The following is a 23238-nucleotide window of genomic DNA, read 5'->3' on the forward strand; positions in this document are numbered from 1 at the left end:
ATTTAATATGAGAGTTTATATAGTTGTATTTGCAATAGGCTAACTTGTGGTTGTGCATGTATTTAAAGGACCTTGATTAGAGTCTTAATGGGTAGTTATAGAGAGAGAGAGAGAGAGAGAAGAAGAAGAAGATGATGATGATGAAGAAGTAGTAGTAGTTTAATCATCGAGATTTTCATTAAATTAATATATGTGGTCATAACCAAAAAGTCCTTACAACAGGGCATGCAATTGATCCTTGGATGAATATATAAATAAAGGCATTTACTTCCTCTATCTCCTGAGTTGTTTTTTTTGTTGTTGTTTCTATTGTGTTGACTTTGTCAAGGTGGTTTGAATAGCTCAATGTGTCTTTGGCCCTAGTTCTTCATCCCTCCCTACATCACAATTCTACTCAAAGCCCTATTGTACTAGGCAATTCTAATTTTGATAATCTCTACGTGATCTAAGTGTCAAATGTAGAAAATCCCTAATCTACATTAATCACATACTTTATTTTAATTCCTAAATACTGATTGAATTAGCTAAATTAAACCTATAAATGAATTGATTTAATTATAAGTCCTATTACTATAATTAAATTTAATTCACCCCTTTAGCTAATATACATGAGGAATTAAATGCATTTTATTTAATTAAATACCCTCATTCTAATTATTGAATTTAATTATTCAATTAAACATATTATTCAATTATGAGGTCATATTTAACTTTTTAAATCAAATATCTTCTATTATTCTCTCCCTTCAATTTAGAATTGGAAATACTAAGTGGATTGGAATTAGAAAAGGAATTAGATTAGTTAACTCCCTTTTCACAAGGGATTTTTCTATTCTAACTGAATCTCATAATCAATCTCAACCATGCACTCTATTTGATCTCAACTATTGATCAAATTATTGGATTTAATTTAAGAAACCCTTAACCTCTTGTTTCAAAAAAATGCACATGAAAAGTATCGAATTAATGCAAATTTTTTTACTCAAGCATTTTCATTCATAATTTCATTGCTTTAGATACCTTATCATATAGATTACAATCCATACATTTATATTAATTTTCTTATTTTATTCTTAGATTAATATGCTCATCATTTAGTTTTGTTTTGTATTTTATCTAGATTAAATCCTTTTTACTAGTGGTCTAATTGATGATCTCTCAACTTTGAGAGTGGATAGAAAAATTAGTCTAGTTAGGAGACAATAGATCAACTTGTTGGATCATTCCAAATGGATAATCCCATGTTCATTTTGGGATGTTTCTAGAACATAAGGATTATGTTGAAGTGTGTGGTTAATTTAAAGGACCAAAATTAGCAAATACATTTTTAGCACCCACCGTTGGGCCAATAAAGCAATTTTCTAGCCTGAACTTTTGATCATTTTTCATTTTTTGAATTTTTTAACATTATTTCCATGTGATTCAACAATTTCTCATGTGATTGTTGGAAATAATTGAAAAGCTGATGATTGAGGAGTAATGGAACTGATAAAAAATGTTTTCAATCATTGTTTTATCATTGATGTCAAACTTGCTACTTGCAAGAATGACAATTGCTTTAACTAATCCAAATACTACAAGTTGGTTGATTGACAAGGAGGTGGCAATCAATAAGATGTAACTAGAGTACCTAGAGAAAGGTTGAAGTTATGATGTTGTAATGAAGCATAAGGATCAGCTAATCCATTGATGAAATAGTGTATTGATGACATACTCTAAGACATAGAGGATAGACACACCAAGACATATCAAAGATGTAAGGTGTAGCTAAGTCATTTGTGTAACCTAACTAAGTTCATAAGAGAGTGCTGAGCAAGCTAGTTAGTGCCAAATAGTTTCTTAGTTGAAGCTGAGCAAGTTCACCTCTAAAGTATGCCGAGTGGTCTTTAGGTGCTGAGTGAAGGTTAGGTGCCAAGTAGTAGAAAAGATACAAGTGTTGAGCAAGATACAAGTGCCAAGCAAGATACAAGTGTCGAGAAAGATACAAATGCCGAAAAAAATACAAGAGCTAAGTAATATAGAGGGTGTCGAGCATGAGTAAATCAATAATGTCGAGTTGCTGCATTATTTTGAAAATTGAAGATTCACTAAATCTGAGCCGACATGGGAGTTATCTAGAATTGTGTGAACTAGATAGAAGATAAGAATGATGAGTTGGTGGCACATAACACTATGTAAATCATTTTTGGCAAATACAATTGGATTCTAGATGAAGTTTCTAGATAAGAGCAAGATATGGGATAGATACATTGTATCTTACCTAATCTATTGAAACCCTAAAATTAGAGAGGGAGAATCGAGCTGAAAAGAGATTCCAAATTTCTATTTAAGGAGTCATAAGGTCACGAAGCAAAGTAAGGAGAGGTGGTCAAGCATGAAATCATGAAGTGCTAAAGAAGGTGCTAAGGTGAAAGAGAGCATAGATACTTTTCTTCAATAGGTGACCATAGATATGATTGCAATGGTATGATGAGTAAGAAGACTCAAGGTGACGAAGCTTGAGATGACAAGCTAATAGATCTGAAGTAATTAAAAGCCAAGCAAAGGATTGAACTAAAGTGAGATTTGTAATCAGCAAGATATGTTGTAAGTTGTATCAGATCAAAAGCCATTGTTGTTACTCTCCAACAATTGTAATAGTAAAGATAAATCCTATGAACTTAGGTTGGTTTAATAGCCATGTTGTAAATCCTTTAATAGGGTGACATTCCAAGTGAATGTTCTAAAGTCCTTTAACTAGGCTCATTCCTAACAGTATGGTGAAATCCTCTAACAAGGTCACATTTAACAATGTGTTGTAGCCTTTAATAGGGTAGACCATTAGAAGTGGTTAAAATCAAATTGCATAGTTATTTTGTGGGTATCGTCCCCACCCCAATTTTACCTTCTTATTCCTGAAGGGTTTTTGGGTTATCAAATTCTTAGTGTTATGGTGTGATGCATGATTATTTTTCAATAGTTGTTTGAATGTTCAAATTACATGCATGATAGTTTTAGTTATGTGCTATTAAGAATTTGAAAAAGTGGCATTGGACCTTGAATAACTGATTCACCCCCCTCTCCCCACCTCCCCCCCCCCCACTCTTAGTTAATTCTAAAGAATTATAAAAATTGGTATCATAGCATTGCTACTGACTTAGTTTAGAAGGACTAGAAGCAGAAAAAATCAAAATGCCTAAGAGAAAAGTTCCCAAGCTCAACAAAGATGACTTTGTTGCATGGAAAAGCTTGATGAAGCTACATCTTGGATTCATAGGAGATTATGCCCAAAATTCAATTGTTACTAAACATGTTGATCCAACTAGTACTTTAACTATAGAATATTTGAAAAACAAACAGGAACATAATCAGACAATGCTGAAAATTGCCTCTACACTCAACTATGTTGAATTTGATGATATCAAAGGATGTGACACTGCGTTCAAGATGTGGAAAGCCCTATCAAACATTTATGGAGGAGATCAGAATGTTCAAAGAGAAAAAAGAGAAATTCTGAGAGGAAAGTTCGATGATATGAGAATGGAAGAAGGTGAAAATGCTATTCAGTATGCTACTAGAATAAAGGAAGTGGTAAGTGCAATAAGATGCTTAAGTGGTCAATTAGATGATGATACTGTTAATAGTAAGTTCCTAAGAACCTTGCTCCCTATCTATGCTATTAGAGTATCAGCTATACAAGAGCTAAGATGTGTGATAGGAAACAATCTAAGTTTTGAAGGAATAGTGGGTAGACTCACTGCATTTGAGTTATCTAAGTTTGACAACTATAGACCTAAGAATGTTGAATCTTATTTCAAAGCCAAGCTATCATTGAAAGATGTTGATCAGGTGAAATCAAAGAAGAGAAGAAAGATGAAATATGTATCCAGTGACAGTAGCATTGATGAAGAAGATGTGGAACAATTGGAAGCTTTACTAGCTAGAAGATTTCACAGAGGCAAAGGAAAATTCAAAGGTAAGCTGCCTATTATTTGTTTCAATTGCAATGAAGTAGGACATATTGCTGCCAGGTGTACACAGAAAAAGGAATACAAGGAAGGAAACAAGTACAAAAATAGAAGAGAAGATGATAAGAGAGATTACATAGAAAAAGGAAAGAAATGCTATATTGTTGAAGAGGATTTTGATAATAATGATGATGAAGTTGTCTATCTGGCCATGAAGGACCAATCTAATGAAGAAGAACCTATAGCACTGGTAACATGTATGAAAAAGAATGATAAATGGATCATAGATAGTGGATGCTCACATCGCATGATAGGAGACAAAAGTAAGTTGTTAACTTTACTCAGTATGATGGAAATAGTGTTAGATTTGGTAATGATGCTCCATGTCAGATCAAAGGAAAAGGTTCCATTAGGCTAATAGAAAAAATTTCATGTGACAATGCATATTATGTTGAAGGACTAAACTACAATTTGCTAAGTGTCTTACAGTTAGGCAATGTAGGGTGCAAAGTAGAATTTGGAAACATAACTGCAAAAATCTATGATACTAATGGTAAATTGATAGGAAAAGGAGATCAAACAAGAAGTAATCTATTTTATCTTGATATGGAAAATGCTTCCTATCTTGTTGCAAAATTTGATGATGTATGGTTATGGCATAGAAGGCTATGTCATGTTAACTTTGGTAATCTGGTCAATATTAGCAAAATGAAGAAAGTTAGAGGTTTACCTAAACTAAAGAAACCTGACAATATCATGTGCAAACAATGTCAGCTAGGGAAGATGACCAAATCAAGTTTCAAGAGTAAAAACTATAAATCTAAAGAAGTACTTGAGTTAGTCCATACTGACTTATGTGGTCCAATAGAAGTAAAAAGCTACAAAGGAGATAAATATATAATGTTTTTTGTTGATGAATATTCTAGGATGATGACTATTATGTTCTTAAAACAAAAATCTGATGCTTTTCAAATGTTTAAGTGGTATGTGGATAGAGTTGGAAAAGAAATAGGAAAGAGTTTGAAGTGCCTGAGATCAGACAGAGGTGGTGAATTCACATCAAATGAATTTGAGACATTTTGCAATGACAAAGGAATCAAGAGACAAACATTAGTTCCTAGAACTCCCCCACAAAATGGAATTGCTAAGAGAAGAAATAGATCTATGATTGACTGTGCTAGAACATTAATGATGGAAAAGACTATTGCTCTAAAATATTGGAGAGAAGTTTTAAGTGTGGCTATTCATACACTGAACCGAGTACAAGTCTAGAAAGGTACAAATTCAACACCTTTTGAATTATGGTATGGTCACTCACCCAATGTAAAGCATTTCAAAATATTTGGTTGCAAATGCTTTATCCTTAAAGATACTAGAAATGGAAAATTTGATGCAAAAAGTGATGAAGGCATATTTCTTGGTTACTCCACTAGAAGTAAAGCGTATAAGTGTTTAAATACTAACACTAACAAAATTGTGGAAAGTGCAAATGTAAACTTTGATGAGCATACAGATGTTCAAGTTGAAAAACCAAAGAGAATGGATGACTACAGAATCTTTGTGTATTATTTTGATGAGGATACCACCAATCACATTGGGATTCAACAACAAATTTTAGTCTTAGCTGAGTCACAACTAGTGAATGCCGAGCTACATTTAGAAGCTGAGTTACAGAATGAAGAAAATGCTCATTCTGACTCTCAAGTCAGTACACATGAAAAAGATGTACAACTATTTGACAACAAAGTGCATAGTGATCCTAAATCTAAAAGATCAAATATGGAAACAACAATAGAACCAAGATTGTCCAAATATGTGAAGAGGCATCACCTTACTGAATAGATAATTGGTGATAAAGATCCAAGACCAATGAAAAGGAATAGAATAAGAAATGAATCATGTTTGTTAAGAAAATTTGAACCTAAGATAGTGTATGATGCATTACAAGATGGTGATTGGTATAAAGCTATGGAAGAAGAGATTGATCAAATAAAGAAGAACAAAACTTGGAGTTTGGTTCCTAGACCAATTGACAAAAATGTGATTGGCACCAGGTGGGTATTCAGAAACAAGCTAGATGAGAAGGGTGAGATTACTAGAAACAAAGCCAGACTAGTATGTAAGGGTTATGCTTAAGAAGAAGGATTAGACTATGGGGAAACATTTGCCCCTGTTGCAAGAATGGAAGGAGTACAAATTTTACTTGCATATGCTGCATATAAAGGTTTTAAAGTCTATCAGATGGATGTAAAGTCTGCTTTTCTGAATGGTATATTGGAAGAGGAAGTTTATATTGAACAACCAAAGGGATTTGTTGATGAAAATAACATGGATATGGTTTGTATCTAAAACAATGCACCTAGACCATGGTATGATAGACTTCACAAGTATCTAGTGCAAATAGGATTTGAAAGAACTGATGATAACAACAACATGTACATCAAATCAGAAGAAGGTAAGGATATTATTGTATCTAAAATGTTTGTGGATGACATAGTGTTTGGAGGAAAGGAAGTGCTTTGCAAAAGTTTTGTATACAAAATGAAATATGAGTTTGAGATGTCTATGTTTGGAGAAATCAATTTTTTTGTTGGTTTGCAAGTACATCAACTAAAACATGGTATATTTATCACACAATCCAAGTACACCAAAGAGATACTTAAAATGTTTGGATTGGAAGACTCCAAACCAGTCAGCACACCTATGGCAACAGGACACAAACTATCCAAAAATGATGTATCAGCTGAAGTTAATAAAAAAATGTATAGATCCATGATTGGAAAACTACAATATGTTGTACATAGCAGACCAGATATAGCATTAGCAGTTGGAATAGTGGCTAGATTCTCTACAAATCTTAAAGAGAATCATCTCATAGTAGTAAAAAGAATAATGAAGTATCTCAAAGGAACTGATGATTTTGGCCTATATTATAAAAAGAATGAAAATTTTGAACTCAATGCATACACAAATGCAGATTGGGGAGGCAACATTGATGATAGAAAAAGCACAAGTGGAGGAGCATTATTTTTAAGTAAAAGACTAGTTACTTGGACTAGCAAGAAGCAAACATGCACATATCAGTCCACTACAAAATTAGAATATGTGGCAGCAGCAGTCAATTGCACAAACATTGTGTGGCTCACACATCTATTGAAAGGAATGAAAGAAGAGGTAACTAAACTTGTGATATTGTATTGTGATAATAAAAGTGCTATAAACATATCCAAGAATTTAGTAATGCATGCAAAAACCAAGCATATTGCAATCAAGTATCATTATGTTAGAGAATTGGTAGAAGACAAACAAGTGAAGATGGAGTACATTCACACAAAGGAACAAACTGTAGATATCTTCACCAAACCATTGCCTAAAGATTCTTATGAATATCTAAGAGGCAAGTTGGGGGTAATCCCCCTAATTCAAGTAGTTTAAAGCAACAAAGAAGCTACCCTGAATCAACTAAAACAAATCATTGAAATATTAGAAGGATGATGCAGAGGATGATAGCAGAAATAGGAAACTCCATATCAGTCACAAGCATGGTGATAGAGGGAGAAAACATGAGATGAAAAGCTTATATTTTGCATGTTAAATATGCTACATCTTTGGCATTTATGTCAAAGAGGGACATATATGCAAAAAATTGATCAATACAAAGTAAGAAGGAGATACTCATGACGGAGATATATATGAAAGAGGTAGATTTATGAGAAACTGAAAGGTAAAGATATGGAGATATATGAGATCAGTAGTAAAGGATGCAGTAGTCAAGAAGGAAGCATAATGTAGTAGGAAACAAATATGATTTTGGTGGTACCTAAAGTTGATCAAGTGATCAGTTTGGTTTGTTATCAATGCCAAAGAGGGAGATTATTGGAAATAATTGAAAATCTCATGATTGAGGAGTAATGGAACTGATAAAGAATGTTTTCAATCATTATTTTGTCATTGATGTCAAAATTGCTACTTGCAAGAATGACAATTTCTTTAAGTAATCCAAATACTACAAGTTGGTTGATTGAGAAAGAGGTGGCAATCAATAAGATGTAACTAGAGTACCTAGAGAAAGGTTGAAGTTATGATGTTGTAATGAAGTATAAGGATCAGCTAAGCCATTGATGAAATAGTGTATTGATGACATACTCTAAGACATAGAGGATAGACACACCAAGACATATCAAAGATGTAAGGTTTAGCTAAGTCATTTGTGTAGCCTAACTAAGTTCATAAGAGAGTGCCGAGCAAGCTAGTTAGTGCCAAATAGATTCTTAGTTGAAGTCAAGCAAGTTTGCCTCTAAAGTATGCCAAGTGGTCTTCAAGTGCCAAGTGAAGGTTAGGTGCCGAGTAGCAGAAAAGATACAAGTGCCGAGCAAGATACAAATGCTGAATAGAATATAGGAGCCAAATAATACAGAGGGTGTCGAGCATTAGTAAATCAATAATGCCGAGTTGCTGCATTATTTTGAAAATTGAAGATTTTCCAAATCTGAGCTGACATGGGAGTTATCTAAAATTATGTGAACTAGATAGAAGATAAGAATGATGAGCTGGTTGCACAGAACACTATGTAAACCATTTTTTGCAAATACAATTGGATTCTAGATGAAGTTTCTAGATAAGAGCAAGATATGGGATAGATACATTGTATCTTACCTAATCTATTGAAACCCTAAAATTAGAGAGGGAGAATCGAGCTGAAAAGAGATTCCAGATTTCTATTTAAGGAGTCATAAGCTCAAGAAGCAAAGTAAGGAGAAGTGGTCAAGCATGAAATCATGAAGTGCTGAAGAAGGTGCTAAGGTGAAAGAGAGCACAGATACTCTACTTCAATAGGTGACCATAGATATGATTGCATTGGTATGATGAGTAAGAAGACTCAAGGTGACAAAGCTTGAGATGACAAGCTAACAAATCTAAAGTGATTAAAATCCAAGAAAAGGATTGAACTGAAGTGAGATCTATAATCTGCAAGATATGTTGTAAGTTGTATCAGATCAAAAGCCATTGGTGTTACTCTCTAGAAATTTTAATAGTTAAGATAAATCCTATGAACTTAGGTTGGTTTAATAGCCATGTTGTAAATCCTTTAACAAGGTGACATTCCAAGTGAATGTTCCAAAGTCCTTTACCAGGCCCATTCCTATCAGTATGGTGAAATCCTCTAACAAGGTCACATTTAACAATGTGTTGCAGCCTTTAATAGGTCAGACCATCAGAAGTGGTTGAAATCAAATTGCGTAGTTATTTTGTGGGTATCATCGCCACCCTAGTATTACCTTCTTATTCCTGGAGGGTTTCTAGGTTATGAAATTCTTAGTGTTATGGTGTGATGCATGATTATTTTTCAATAGTTGTTTGAATGTTCAAATTGCATGCATGATAGTTTTAGTTATGTGCTATTAAGGATTTGAAAAAGTGGCATTGGACCTTGAATAACTGATTCAACCACCCACCACCCCCCTGCCCCCCCCCCCCCCCCCCCAACCCCCCCGCCCCTCACCCTCTTAGTTATTCTAAAGAATTATAATAGCAGTAAGATCAATTCTTGTGTAAAGAAACAAAATCTCTGCCTATATTTTTGTACTTTCTCATGCAAAAACAGTGTATCCTTGCATGCAAGAAAGCCATTTCTTGTGTGCTAGACAACCTATTCTTGCATGGGACTATGTAGAAGTTCACATGAAACTCCTCATTAGTAAAAGTAAATTATAACTTTTAAATGTTGTTTTCATAATGTTTATTGATTTGGCACTTATTTTCTAAGGCATTTACTTTTTATTATTTATTTTTGAAACAACCTAATAATGGTGTGCAAATCATTTGTTAAAGATACCTTATCATGAACATGGAAATAGTATTGATAGTTTGTAGGATATTTCGTCAAAGATTCATTGGTCAAGGAATTTATTCAAACCCACTCAAACATTGTATCTATTTAATTCTTTCTTATACACATATTTTAATAAGGCTTGTGAATTTCATAGGGCTCTAGACAAAGGAATAGGGGAATATAATTTTTACTACTTAGAAGTACTAATTTCTTTACTACTTGGAATGTATTCAAAGATAGTTAGAAATTCTCCTATACAACTCTTTTTATGAAGAGATTATGGATTCCTTTCAGGAAAATTAGAATCTTGAAAAAGGACACATTGGGATTGATAAACTAACTTGGTTATGAACATGTTCTATGTGTTTGGGTAAGGTGACAAGGTAGAGGAGTATGCTCTTTTTCCCTTAGGAAAATCAGAAACTTTGACCCTTGAATTTGAGGTACAATCTGAGTCAACCTTTAGAGAGCCTACTAGAGTGATCCAACCTCCATGAATGACCCAAGTAAGGACACAACTTTTACTTTTGATTCCAACTCACTATAATAAATAAACTTTATATAGAGAAAGACTCCAAAGACCTGTTAATTTCCTCTTCTTCATTCTAATATCAAATATCAAGAAGATGCTTTGTCTATTGCACTGGGTGGTTCCCCCTAGGCTTTCTAGTCAAGTGTGTGCACTTATAGATGCTGGTGTGGGTTGCTAGCCTCAACTTCATTAATGAAGAAACTAGAGATTAATGTGAATAGAAGCCAAGTAAAAAATTTTATATAGTTGCTACCCAGCTCACTTTTGAAAGAGGGCATAATCTTTGTGCAAGGAGGGGGAAGAATCTCTCATGTATATAATCACCATAGGCATGTACCTAAATGTTTAAAGGTGGTATATACCCTTGACCCCTACCACAAGGGTCCTCATTGAGCATATATGTAATTAAGTCTTTGAAATACACCAAAAACATAGAGCCCTCTAGTGGGTTGATATGACTGTGTGAGGTGAACACATGCACATAAGTTGTGAGACAAATGTTTTACTTCCTCTACCATTTTTGGTTATAGAGATAAAAAGTGTCTTTTTCTGAGACTCTAAATTTTTTAAATCGTCCAAACAAAAAAATGTTAAGACTCCTTCATCCTTTCAAGTTTCTTTGTCCTTAGTCAGATTATCTATGACTACTACTTGCATCCCTTGTCTGAAAAATAATTTTCTGGTTGTAAACTAACATGATGTCCAAAATTTGAAAATGATGTCCACATCTTCCTAAAAATTGAAAATACTATCAATCCTTACGTGGTTCTCTATAGTTCCTCACTCAATAGGATGTAAATACTCACATGAAAGATTGCCAAAACACTTAATTTTTTGAGTCAAAATTTTATCTTTGTTCTTAGTTTGTCCTTTCCTCATGTGGTTTTTTCCAAATCATTGTGTGAGAAAACAAGTTCAAAATTGTTGTTCTAAATTCTCATCTAGTTCATTGTACTTCTTGTACAGCTTTGTGTGAATCTTCACACAATATTTTGTCCTAAAATTGTCAAAATTACTTTGCCAAAGGTGTTTCCTTGCCTAGTTTTCTATATTTCCTTGCTTGGAAGTCATTTCCTTGTGCAATTTTGTCCAAATTTAACCAAGAAAATAAGCTATTCTAAGCTTCCTCATCAAAACTTGATCCAAATCTAATATGTCTCTGAAACATTTATTCATTCCTTTGTCTATAATAGTGTCAAACTTTGATTTCTTTCTTAGTTGATCACTTGTCATTTGGACACAAACTAGTCTCCTTACTTGGTTGTCCTATTTGGTTCTATTGTGTTCTTTATACCTTACATCATGATAGTCATAGCTCTTTGTGTTCTAGCCATTTCTTAGACTATTGATACCTAGATATACAACACACTTACTCACTTTGAGACAATGTTCTAGTGTGATCATTGTCTATGACTATTGCCACAAGGAGTGGAAACTTGTTTTCTTCCTATAGACCATAATGTGGTAGAGCTAGAGGTAGAAATAATGGCAAAGGTTACTCTAAATTTTATAGATAGTTTGAATATAGTGAAGGATCCTCATGATCTCTTTCACCTATTAATCCACCTAGTCCTCAAAGAACATTTTCCATAAACTTTTAGCAAATTAGGAATTCATTGTATCAAGAGAATCTTGAAATTGATAGAACACCTATGTCTTTGAATGAAATAACTAAATTCTTGTTCAAAAACCCTCTTCAATTGACATATACTAAAACCTTCTACACTCCTAAAATGGTCGATCAAGATCAAGAAACAAGAGACCATAGTAGAATACAATACAATCAAGACTACCAAAGAAACAAAAGGCTGAAAGAACCTTAGAACTACATGAATGAGTATGAGGATACTAAAGAGATACCTCCTAAAGACATAGAGAAATTTTGTAAGGATAAAAACTTTTAGAAAGCAATGGAGATCTTTCTCAATGATGAGAAAGAGAAATACTTTCTCAAGCTCACTCAAGAAAGAGCAAAACTACCTCAACATTTTAATGTTGAAACAATTATCACACAAGAAGAAGAAATAGAAACATCCAATTTATAAAAACAACATAAGGACATGTGAGAACAATTGGCCCAAATGATGCATGACAAGGATAAAATAATGAAAATATACACTTCAAACACCATTTGTCCATTTCCTTTTGACAAAAGTTTGAACATGCCTCCTTTTCGAAGACGAGTTGAGTTACCCAAGTATGAAAAATACTTTGGAACATCTAATCCCCAAGATCATTTGAGGGAATTTGGTGCTTTATCTATAGAATTCATGCCTAATCAAAAATATCTTATGCATTTATTCCCATGGAGTCTAGGTGGTCAAGCCATGGAATGGTTTTCAAGGTTACCTACTGGCATTAAATTTTTTGATGAGATTGTTAATATGTTTGTTAAGCAATATTCACACAACATACAAAATCCAACCAACATAGGTGATCTGTATAACCTCAAACAAAAGGTTGGAGAACCTTTCCTAACGTTTCTTAAAAGGTGATAACAATTGCATACCGAATATTCATGAAAAAATCTTGAAATAGAAAAACTTGATATCTTTGTAGATAATATTTTGCTCAAATTTGGGTATAAAGTACAACTTCAAGGTCCACACACCTTCGAAGATATGATTACACAAGCTATCTCAATACAGGAGTTCATGGTAAAAAAGGGAGAAATAACCCTTCAAAAGGACATTAGCAAGGATCTACCTCTAGTAAGGACAAATTTAGGTATGTGAACAAGAATCAAGAGGTAGCACATGATGGAGTAGTTGATAAAATTACTCTCAAACTTGCTAAAATGAATTTCAATCCCATAGACATAAATGCATCTAAGACTACTGATAAATCTCCTCCTGATAACCATACATTTGGGAGCAAAACCAAGAACTCATCTTGGATTACATGAAAAAAATGAGAGTACACATACAATAAGCACAATGCTGATATCAATCCAATAGGATAGACTATACACCCAAACTTCTACACCTTGACACAACAATAACACTAATGGATCATCATTAATCCACACAACTTTACACTAACAAACTCAGCTTCACACCCATGAATGGTGGATACTCACAAATAAGTTCAATTAGCATGTTAAGGGGTTCAAAATAACACCAAAACTAAAGAATCAAGGTCAAACAACAACCTAAACATGAGTTTCATGACTTTGTCCTAATAATACAACATCTAGGCTGCTAGCCTTTCGAAAGACAAATTAGGCAACAAGTAAAATATCTTCCAAAAGACCTTAGGAACTAATTAGAATTCCAAGTACCCTTTATGGAGTTTTTTATCTCCCAAAAAGGACAAGTGCTAAAGCCATTTACAAGCCTTCCAAAATTGGACTGTTAAACAAGCCTAATTGCCCCAATTAGGTCACCTTATCAAAGGAAGTACCAAAAATCTAGTAAGAAAGACCAAACCAATGCATCCAATGATTAGCTTAGGAAAAGGGACGATAGATTCCAAAGTTTCACTTGTTGGCACAAACCTCAAGGCATGCAAACCAGTGAGTTTCATAATGCAACAGAGTTGTCACATGAGGATGCCAACTCATTTGTGCAAATTTCGTATAGCCACCATCTACTCTAGCCTAGAAACCACCAAAATCTTAATGTAAATTTGACAACCCCCCATTCCACCAAAAATCAAAATCTTCCACTAGTGGAAATGGGAGAAATCAACATTCTTTTCCAAAACCCTAGGTGGTTAGTGTTTGAGAGAAAATTTTACAAAAAACCTTATATCTCCAACCTCCCAGTGAATCAAGAGCTTAGAGTAGGCTCATTGGAAAGGTGACTCTGTAGGCTTTAATAAAAACTAACTCTCTAGGCCCCTCAATTTGTATAGTTCGTAAAATGTATGAAAAAATAGTCTTTTTGCAAGAAAAATGATGGTTTCTTTATTGATTTCAAAGAAAAAGTACAATCTATCTTCCACCTACCTGTAAGGGCTTATGAAGACCTTCCTCCAACTAGCCCAATCAATTTTCAAAGGTTGTGACCATTGTGGGAACCATTACAAACAAAAATCCATATTATTGCATAAATGTTGCATTATTACTCTAGTTATGCAACTTATTTTTATTTTTATGACTTTATAAAGACTTCTAAAGATCTTAACACCTCCTATGACTTCTAACAAGACCCTAGGAGACTACTAGACCCTTATGACCTCATGAAACAACCAGTTTATAGAAATACCAAAGTTGCTTAAGGGTTCACACAATAGGGTCTAAATGCAAGAAAGCCTAAAAGTAACCAAACATGCTAAAAACAAGTTTGAAAAGGCCTAGAAGACCTTAAAGCTATTCATTTTGATGGGAGAAGACCTTATGACTCCTTGGTTTGATAGGGTGCTCTTGCACCATGCTGCCTAGGTTATTTGAAACTCAAGTTCCCACTTGAGGCTAGTTGATCCAAAGTGTACCATATTCATTGTTTTCTTGCTCTGTCATCCAAGTGGTATCAATACTAGGAAGACCTCTTCACTTGACAAGGTACTACAAATAATTCTTGTTCCTGGTCTTCTTGTAGATTTTGGCGTCAAGGATCTTCTCCAATTGAAGGGGCTGACTTGGTGGAAGTTCCTGCAACCAATCAGCATGTGTTTCTTCCTTATCATTAGTACCTATCACATCAGAATTTCCTTTAAAAGTAGCTAGATTAGCAACGTTAAAAATAGGAGAAATTGAAAGGGATGGTGGGAGAGTGATTTCATAGGTATTTTAACCCAACTTATGTAGTATTGTGCAAGGTCCTATCTTCCTCATTTGAAGCTTGGTGTGTTGATCCTTGGGAAGCCTCTCCTTCCTTAGGTAAGCCCATACCTTGTCACCTACCTTAGAATGCACCTCTCTTCTCCTCTTATCTGCCATTACCTTATAATTTTGTGGTGATTGCTCCAAACTATCCTTTATCTACTCCTACATTTATTTTATCATCTCTGCCAAATCTTCTCCTTTAGCACTAATTTTAAAATCATTTGGAAGTTCCCTCAACTCCATAGGACCCATGGGATGCATGCCATAGACTTTTTGGAAGGGTTTTTTACCTTTGGATCTATTCAAGGACTCATTAAAGGAAAATTCAGCTTGTGGCAACAAAAGATCCCAACTTTGAGTGTATTGTTTTGTCAAACACCTAAGGAGATTGCCAAGAGATCTGTTTATGACCTCAGTCTACCCATTCATTTGAGGATGATAAGTAGAACTATATTGCAAATTTGTTCCCAACTTCTTATGCAAAGTTCTCCAAAAATGTCCTTGGAATTAGGAATCCATATTTGACACAATAGACTTAGGTAATCCATGGATTCTAACAATTTCCTTGAAGAATAATTGTGCAATATGTGATGCATCATGAGTGCTCTTTCATGGTATAAAGTGTGTCATTTTGCTAGAAGGTCCACAACCATAAAAATGTTATCATACCCTTGTTTTTTCCTTGGAATTCCCATAACAAAGTCCATTGAGATAGCTTTCCATGGCCTAGAAGGTATAGGAAGAGGTTGGTAAAGACCTTGGTTAGTGGATGTTCCCTTGGCTTGTTGGTATATGACACAAGTTTCCACAAATTTTCTTACATCATTTTTCATCTTTTGCCAATGGTAATACCTCTTAACTACCTCTAATGTTTTATCTAGACCAAAATGTCCACTCATTCTCCCACAATGCTTTTCTTTAATAATATTATCCCTCGTAGAACACCAAGGGATACATAACTAATATCCCTTGAAAAGTAAGCCATCTTGGATGAGAAATTCAAAGAAATCAGTATTATACCTACCTACCAATGTAGTACAAACCTAATAAATATGGCCAAAACCAATGTCATCTTTGTAAAGGTCCTTAAGAGAACTTATCCAAATGCTTTGGAGTTGGATTTGCTGCACCAAATTGATCCTCCTTATCAATGCATCAGCCAACTTGTTGGCTTGAACTTTTTTATGCTTAATTCTGAAGGAATATGCTTACAATTGTTCCATCCACTTAAGGTGCCTGACATTCAACTTATCTTGTGAGTTTAGGTAACTTAATGCATGGTTATTTTTTAAAACTAAAAATTCCTTGGGTAGAAGATAATGTCTCCATTTTTGAAGATCTTGAGCCATGGTATAAGGTTCTAGGCCATAGGTGGAGTATTTCTTCTTGGCATCATTTAGTTTTTCTAAGAAAAATGCAACTAGTTTTCCATCTTGACTTAGGACTACCCCAATAGCTAGGTTGCTTGCATCTATTTCCATTGTGAAAACCTTGTTGAAATTAGGGAGGGTTATTATAGGTTATTGTGCAATCCTTGACTTAAGATAGTCAAAGGCATCATTGGCATTTTTTGTCTACACAAATTTGACCTTTCTCCATCCTTTAAAGGTATCTAAAATTGGGGCACATACATGGCTAAAATTCTTCACAAACTTCCTATAAAATGTGGCTAACCCATGGAAGCTTTTAACATCAATTTTTGTTTTATGAGGAGGCCAATTAACTATTGCTTCAACCTTTGAAGGATCCATCTTCAAAGTGCCTTAACAGATCACAAATCCCAAGAAGATAAGTTCTTTTTGCAAGAAGGTGCACTTTTCAAGGTTGATAATTAGTTTTTTTTCTCGTAATCTTTTGAATACCATGCTCAAATTTGTAAGGTGCTCTCCCAAAATACAACTAAATATTAGTATATTATCAAGGTAGATAACCAAGAAATTTCCATTATAGTCTTGAAAAATTTCATTCATTAATCTCATCAAGGTTGAAGGTGCATTTCTTAATCCAAATGGCATAACAAGCCACTCATACAAAACTTTGGTTGTTTTAAATGTTGTTTTCAATTTATCCCTTGGCTTTATCCTTATCTAATGATAACCTAATTTTAAATAAATTTTTGAGAAGTAGGAAGCACCCCCTAGTTGATCAAGTAGATCCTTTATTCTTGGGATTGGAAACCTATATTTAATGGTGATCTTATTGACTACCCTATTTTCAGTACACAATCTCCATTTGCCATCTTTCTTTGGAGCCAAAAAAATAGACACTACACAAGGACTCAGACTTTATTGTATCAGACCTTTTCCTAGTAGCTCACTGACTTGTTTAGCAATCTTAGCATTTTGTGCCAGTGTCATATTGTAAGGGGCCTTATTGGGCAAGGAAGCACCGGGTATAATGTTTATTTGATGACACAAATATCTAATTGGTGGAAAGGAATAAGGTAGATCAATTTTTACTATCTCATGGTACTCTTCAAGAAGTTTTTACACCTCTTTGAGGATTGGCTTAACTTTATCAGACTTTGTTTCCTCCCTTGGTTTATGGATCAGCACATACCCTTGATTTGATTCTTTAATGGTTTAAAACATCTCCTTCTCATTTACAACAACAACTAAAGGCTCCTTCTCATTCTTTTGATTAGGCAAGGATTTATAAGTGGCATCCATGTCATATTGCCAAGGTTTGCCAAGCAATAGATGACAAGCATCCATCTCCACTACATCACATAGGACAATATCCTTAAAGTCACTCAAGGAGAATTCCACCATGGTTTAGTTAGTCACAAGCATTTGTTGACCTTTGGTGAGCCAAGAAACATGATAAGGGAAAGGATAAGGAGCCTTAATCAATTCTAACTTTTGCACCATTTCCTTTGAAACTAAATTTTTAGTGGAACTAGAATCTATGAGTAGATTACATACTTTCCCTTGGAATTTGACCCTTGTTCTAAACAAATTCTTTCTTTGTGGAGGCTCTTGAGTATGTGGTACTTGAAAAAATTCTTATCTCATCATCAATGCTATGCCTTCTTCTACTTCAAGGTCTCTTTCCTCATGGACCAATTGAGCTCTCCTTTCACCTTCATTCTTGTTTTCTTTCTCCAAGCATTTGTTGGAGTAGTGGCCTATTTGATTACGATTGAAACACTTTGGAGGACTATTAGACCTTCCCATACTCCTACCAAAGGATCTTCTACCTCTTGCATGTCCCCTTGACCTTGATTCTCCTTGTTCTTTAGCCTCTTGATCAGAGGACTACTCTAATTTATTTGATTTCACTTTATTCTGAGAGTTTGTTCTTGATCTATCATTTCTTCCTCTACATCTTGCACCTTGTTCACTCCTCCTCTTGAACCTTTCTTCTACCTTGGAAGCCAACATCAAACATTTTTGGATAGTGGTTATGGTGGTTAGGCTTAATTCATCTTGAATTGACAATTTTAGCTCTAGCAAATATCTTGCAGGCTTCAAGTTCTCTAGTTCTACAATGCAAGACTTCACCACAAGATTGTGGAATTCTTCAATATATGTTGATACATCCATATCTTTTTGTCTCAATCCCATCCTCCTCTTATGGAGTTGCACTTCATAATCTACAGCTACATAGGCTTCTCAGAGAAAGGCCACCATTTTCTTCCATGTGGAGACTTAATTTTTACCTCTCTTTACCCTATCATCTTGGATAAAGTTCCACCATTCCAATGTAGACTCTCTTAGCCTTGACTTGGCTATCTTAACTTTTTGATTTTTAGGGATAGTTTTACAATAAAAGAAACTTGTTAGGGCATTCACCCAATCCAATATAGCATCAGGATCATCCTTCCCATCATAAGTGGGAAAATAAAACTTAGCACCCAATCATTTGCTTTCCATGGACTTCAAATTCTTTACAAGAAGCCTTTGATCTAGAGGGCATTCTTCCTTCTTTTTCTTCCAAAAGGGGTTCATCATCACTCCCTTGTTCAAGATCACAAAAGTTCCCACTACTCCTTTTGAGCTCTGCCTTAAGCTTGATTATCTCATCCCTCATCTGCATAGTCTCACTATTCCTAACATCATCCCTGCTTCTTTTCTCAGTCTCCTTTTATTTTTTCTCCCTCAAATACTTCACAATCTTAGCATTTGTCATCCTTGATGACAATCCATCTCCCTCTTCTTTAGACATGATGAAAAAAAACTTCAAGCCTTTAGATCTCAAGCTTTTGATACCAATTGATGTAGAGGTTAGGGTACAATAAGCACAATGCTGATATCAATCCAATAGGTTAGATTATAGACACAAACTTCTATACTTTGACACAAAAATAACACTAATGGATCATCATTAATCCATACAACTTTACACTAGCAAACTTGGCTTCACACCCATGAATGGTGGATACTCACAAATAAGGTTGATCAACATGTTAAGGGGTTCAACATAACACCAAAACCAAAGAATCAAGGCCAAACAACAACCTAAACATGGGTTTCATGACTTTGTCCTAATAATACATCTAGGCTGCTAGCCCTTACAAAGACAAATTAGGCAACAAGTACAATATCTTCCAAAAGACCTTAGGAACTAATTATCATTCCAAGTACCCTTTATTGATTTTTTTATATCCCCAAAAGGAAAAGTGTTAAATCCATTTACAAGCCTTCCAAAATTGGACTATTAAATCGGCCTAATTGCCCCAATTAGGTCACCTTAACAAAAGAAATACCAAAACTCTAGTAAGAAAGACCAAAAAAATGCATCCAATGATTAGGTTAGGACAAGGGAAGATAGATTCCAAAGTTTCACTTATTGGCACAAACCTTGAGGCATGCAAACCAATGAGTTTCATAATGTAGCAAAGTTGTCACATGAGGATGCCAATTCATTTGTGCAAATTTCATATTGTCACCATCTGCTCTAGCCTAGAAACCACCAAAATCTTAATGTACATTTGGAAGCCTCCCATTCCAACAAAAATCAGAATTTTCCAACAGTGGAAATGGGAGAAATCAGAATTCTTTTCCAAAACCCTAGGTGGTTAGGGTTTGAGAGCAACTTTTACAAAAAACCTTATATCTCCAACCTCCCAGTGAATCAAGAGCTTAGAGTAGGCTCATTGGAAAGGTGATTCTGTAGGCTTTAATAAAAACTAACTCTCTAGGCCCCTTGATATGTATAGTCTATATAATGCATGAAAAAATAGTCTTTTTACAAGAAAAATGATGGTTTCTTTATTGATTTCAAAGTAAAAGTATAATCTATTTCTTCCACCTGCCTATAAGGGCTTATGAAGACCTTCCTCCAACAAGTCCAACTGATTTTCAAAGGTTGTGACCATTGGAGGGAACTATTATAAACAAAAATCCATATTATTGCATAAATGTTGTATTATTACTCTAGTTATGCAACTTATTTTTCTTTTTATGACTTTATAAAGACTTCTAAAGATCCTAACACCTCCTATGACTTCTAATAAGACCCTAGAGACTACTATAGCCCCCTGACCTCATGAAACAACTGGTTTATAGAAATACCAAAGTTGTTCAAGAGTTCACACAATAGGGTCTAAATGCAAGAAAGCCTAAAAATAACCAAACGTGCTAAAAACAAGTTTGAAAAGGCGTAGAAGACCTTAAAACTATTCATTTTGATGGGAGAAGACCTTATGACTCCTTGGTTTGATGGGGTGCTCCTACACCAAAGACCTTGTTTTAAAAAAAGATCATTTCTCAATTAGATAATTATGATCCTTATGATCTACACCCATGACCCACATGGTGGAATGAGAGTTCATTTTGCTAATACCATCAGAACAAGGGTCACAACACAAGCAATTGTATCAACCTATTTCATAAAGTTCAAGACTTAATTGACAATGGTGAAATCATTGTGGATGGACATAATAAGAATTCAAACCACAAAGCTTTTAATGAGCCATTTCAACATTGTGCGAAAGGAGAAAAATCTAAATAGAAAACCAATAACATGGTCAATTATACATATACCTATGATAATAATGTGATCAACATGGTTAAACTAGCAGACTTTGAACATTGTGATGTTATCATGATTAGAGAAAAACATGACAATATGAAACTAAGAATGTCATTTGTCTTAAGAGGAGCTACATCTCTTACAACTAATTAAGAATAGTCACAAACTTGTGCCAATGTTGTTATGCATTCTCATTCCAAGATAGTAATTAAAGGCCCTACACCTTCTACTCTTGAGATAGATCAATGCAAAGATAAACCTATTGTTGTTTCATCTAGAAAAGGTACAAAAATTGCAACATCTTCTATGGTTATCAACTATAGTATTCTTGACCAATTGCAATGTATGAGTGCTCAAATAACAATCTTTGAATTCCTCAAAATTTTCCCTTCTCATAGGTAGATACTCAACAAAGCCCTCAATGAGGAAAGCATAACTCAAGATATTGATCTTGATAGGTTTTAATTAATCGTGGGTTACCTGACCTCACCTCACTACTTGTCCTTTTTTGAATAGGATGATAATTCATTGAATCATCCTCATAACTAGCCATCATACATTGAAGTTATGATACATCAAAAATGTATTCATCATGTGCTCATTAATAATGGAGCCGATCTAAACATCTATTCTTCTACTTTTCTCAAGTGATTGGGTTATTTTGAAGAGTCTATTGATCCTTGTCATAAAATAACCATCAATGCACATGATAAAGTCAAGCATAAATCTCTAGGTCTTGTTTTATTGTCTCCTTGAGTTGGTCCAATAGAAAGATTGTTACTTGTCAAGTCCTTAACATTCCATTAGCATATATTATCTTGTTACGGAGACCATGGATACATAAAGTGCAAGCTATACCTTCAACATACGATCAATGCGTCAAGTTTCCATTCAAAGCCTCTGAAGTTACTATACCTACTAATACTAGTTACACTTGTAACATGCTTAAATTTGTTGAAATATTTGTACCTAATAATAAGGAATCTATGAATCATCATGTTGATAAGCTAAAACAAATGAATAAGTTACTCAAGTTGATAGAATCTAGGATGGGTGAATATCACATGGAACCTATTCTATCTTTGACATCTCTTCCTAACTCTCCCCATCATTACGAGAGACCATTTGAAGTGAAGAGACATTTTGTGCTATCACCTCAGACTAAGTTCAACTATACCTTTGGAAGAGGAAGATAAAGATAGAGCTATTGCTACATGGATATATATAGAAAATTTTAGTGTATCTTAAAAAATAGTCTCGTGAGATTACTCCTCAAAAGTATGGTCCAAGTCTTAAGCTCATGAAATACTTTGGTTATAAAGTAAATGGTCCAATTCAATGTAACAAAAATGGATTGATTGATCCTATCCAATAAATATCTAGAAGGTCTTGAGCTAAAATAGGTCTAGGTTTTAAGAAGATCTCCCTTCATCTAGGAATTAATAAATTCATACCTGAATATAAAAGTTTGTCTAAATGCAAGTCACAAACTAAGTTAGATAATCATCAAGACTACTCTAATGATGATGATACTTATCCAATTCCTTTTGATCTTTCTAAGTTCTTTACAGAACCATATGAGTTTGTACCATGTGTTAGCACTATGGATGTTGATAGTGATTGTTCTAAAAATTCTTTTGATCCTCTCGATATTCAATAGGAACAAGGAGAGTCAAGTCATATTGTAGTTGTTGAATGACTTTGTAAAAATCAAGATGATAATGAAAGTGAAGAATAGGTTCCCATCATTGCTAGTGAATTCTATAGTCTAACTCCATCTAGCCCAAATTTACAAGAGTATGAATTTAATTCTCTTTTAGAGGAAACTGTAGACAAGGATGTAGATCAAGTTCACATATATGAAAATTATCTTGAAATAGGTGAACAATCTAGGGTTTTGTCAAATTAGTCTCATCCAACTAGTGTCAATGTGTCTTTAATTAATATCATTAGAACTCAAAAGCATTCAAGTACACCTTTGGATGAAATCTCTCTAAGTCTTGAATTAATTTTCCAAGCATTTGATGAATATACCATGAATGCCATCAAACTTGCCACATCTCTCTCACTCACCTATACCAAGCTCATAAATTGGAATTCTAATACATCTAGTGAAGTCCCTACATTCCAGAATGACTATGCTCTTTCCTACTACTTAAATATTGTCAAACTAGTAATGTCC

This window comes from Cupressus sempervirens, chromosome 5, assembly GCF_028749045.1.
Source record: "Cupressus sempervirens isolate cs-2001-9-10 chromosome 5, ASM2874904v1, whole genome shotgun sequence".
NCBI classification, from domain to species: domain Eukaryota; kingdom Viridiplantae; phylum Streptophyta; class Pinopsida; order Cupressales; family Cupressaceae; genus Cupressus; species Cupressus sempervirens.